At 45.2% G+C, this 2,640-nt stretch overlaps 1 protein-coding gene across 1 annotated transcript in view; it reads left to right on the top strand.

The window, feature by feature from the left end:
- The first annotated feature begins 914 nt into the window (after positions 1–914).
- The window catches only part of LOC118329519 (leucine zipper putative tumor suppressor 2 homolog), a 21,671-nt gene continuing 19,945 nt past the window's right edge, over positions 915–2,640 (top strand). Inside the window, exon 1 of the mRNA XM_035663736.1 lies at positions 915–1,211. The gene's annotated coding sequence lies outside the window, so the exon portion shown is untranslated. The remainder of the gene's footprint in view (positions 1,212–2,640) is intronic.

Below are 2,640 nucleotides of genomic sequence, written 5' to 3'. Positions count from 1 at the left end.
ATAATGTCTTTTGGACTGTTGATCAGGCAAAACACTACTAGATAATATGAGACACTTCAACCTCTTCAAACTGCAAAGATTTTGTAAGAGGAACATCCTGAGATAAAAAAAACATTTCTTTGTTCCAACTCTTGACAACTCATGTTCATACTGAGGCCATAATGAAGGTAAAAGCGACTGTGTCAGATAAAATGGCAGAAAGAATCAGCTGATTATAAAGATAGTCTCTATTTGCAGCCTTAATATAGCTCCAGTAATCTCACCGCACACACACTTTTCTTTCCACCATCACCCTCTCAACACATCACTCAATCAATCCTCAATTCACACTCATTCACTCCCTGCGTTCTGTTACCTGCCTAATAATACTCGTGCTCACCTTCATGTGCACAAGAGAGCATGGGGAATGTGCAAAGATGAGCAGAAACATGTTATGTAATTTACCCCATCTGAGTCAATTGACCCGCCCCCCCTTCTGTGTAGCTGCTGCAGCTCCTGATGTGGTCGGTGTTGTTTGATAATTGCACAAATGGGTGTAACTGCACTGTTATTTAGCCAAAGGACAGAGGTTAAAATTTTGGGTTAAGAGGAGGTGTTCTTCTGACGCCTTTGGGCCATTCTGCTTTCAAACACATCCACCAAACAGAAATAGTGGATAACATTTCCAAAAATGTTCAATCTGACGCAGGATTGTGTCGACGCAGAGAATATGTGTGAAAGAGAAGGGGATGGATGAAGCTCAGGCTAAAAAGAGAAGGGGGAGGAGAGAGAGGCAGAGGAGAGTTGTGTGTGTGTGTGTGTTAAAAGAGGGAAACTAGAGGCAGGGGGCTGGCAGACAAAAGTGAGAGAGGGGAGGGAGGAATGAGAAGGAGGAGGGGGAGGCGGTGCTAAGGCAGATAGCAGGGAAGGAAAGCTGAGAAGAGGAACAGTGGAGTGAAGTGAGAACAGAGAAGAGGAGGAGGAGAGGACAGGACAGGAAAATAAGGGGGCTTCCATTTGAAAGTCCTCGTGTCGGCATATGAAGTCCTGGTGTGTCGCAAAGGCAACAGCAGGAAGCTGAAGTATTGTAGAGAGAGAACAGGTAAACGACGGGGGAAAAAGAAAGGAGAGACGGGGGAGAATCTGAGCCAACACAGACTGGAGTGATTTTTACATTTTTTTCCAAGAGAGACGGAGACAAGTGGAGGCAGCGATGCAGGGCTCTCACTGGGGTGAGTATGGAGTGAGAGTGTGTTTGTGCATGTGTCTGCAAAAGTGTGTGTGTGTATTATATTCTCCAAACTTAGGCTCTCTTTACCCTGCTCTTTATCCCATTTTGGCTTCTATTACATGAAGACAAATTTGCTTGAGGAAACTTTGGATTCACGAGCGCCTTGCATCCACTTAAGAGGGTGTCAATTGCGGAAATGCCAATAATGGAAGGTGTGTAACGGAAAGAGTTTGAGACAAAAGTTGCCTGGCAGGCCCATTCACATGGAAACACTGATTTTAACAGGACTGGAAACTAGTTTAGGAATGCCAGTGAAGGCCAAAAAAGTTTGCGGACTACAAAAATCTGTTTAAACTGAGATCTGAATGCTCAAATAATGATAAAGAATCCCTGGAAAACTTGGCTTCTTGTCATTTTGCCAGAGATTGAAGGCAGCTGGGTGATTCAGAGTCAGCTAACTGGCATTGGCTTTAAGTTGTTTTTCTAAAGTTGCTATGACTGTAGCTGCTCTCAATGACCCTGGAGACTTTTGGCCCACACAGGCAGGGACCAACAGACCCAGTAGCTGGGATTTGTTGAGGTTGAATGATGAGTTTTTGGCAACGTGTGAGCCCAGGTTTTCTTATCCTGACCCTGGGTAATCTGCTCATTACAGACTGTTGGGGTATTGATTTGAAATTTCAGCCCTGAGGAAAGCTGTCCCACCCTCTGGACAGTTGGAGGAGGAAGAATAGGAAGGAGGAGGAAGGAGGAGGAAGGTGTAATTCAATCTGTCTGCACTCACATTGAAGATCATGAGGCAGCATATATATTTTTATCAGACAATTAGGCTGCATCTCAGAAGTGTGACCTGTACAAAACATGTTTTTATCCAGCAGACTCAAAAGAAATCTTTGTGTTTCTTTTGATGACGAAGCACTCTGGGAGACACAGGCCGCTGTTGTTTCTCTTCTGTCTTCCTTACGCGTGTAATTACAGGACTCCTCGTGCGCCCTGGGCCACATATTGTAGTTTCTCATCAAGTTTGTTATGGCCCAGTGATGTGTCAGCAGATATGTTTATAGTCAGAGCGGTTAGAGGGCCGTCCATTCGCTCAACTCTTTGTAGTAGCTGTCGGTCTGACCGTGTCATGTTGGGGTTTCGTTTGAAAGCACGCTGGAGAGAAGACTGTAATTACCCAGACTGACGTTTCACTAAACACAGTGGCTGCTAACAGGCAGGTGTCGAGACGCAAACGTTGACGTAAAGTTTAACTCAAGGGGGTGACGTGGGGGGGAGTGAGAAAGGGGACAGAGATGAGAGAGAGAGAGAAGATAGGTTACCTCATCTGCTCTGACCAAAACAAATGAGGTAAATGTGTGTCACGTGTTGCAGGTTACATACGTAACCCTTTCCAGCCATGTTGACTCATGCCTGTGTGTGTGTGTGTG

The sequence above is a fragment of the Morone saxatilis genome, unplaced genomic scaffold (genome assembly GCF_004916995.1).
Source record: "Morone saxatilis isolate NCDOM2014 unplaced genomic scaffold, NCSU_SB_2.0 Contig19, whole genome shotgun sequence".
Lineage (NCBI taxonomy): Eukaryota > Metazoa > Chordata > Actinopteri > Moronidae > Morone > Morone saxatilis.
The sequence above is the reverse complement of the archived record's forward strand: the minus strand, read 5'-3'. Positions and strand labels throughout refer to the sequence as shown.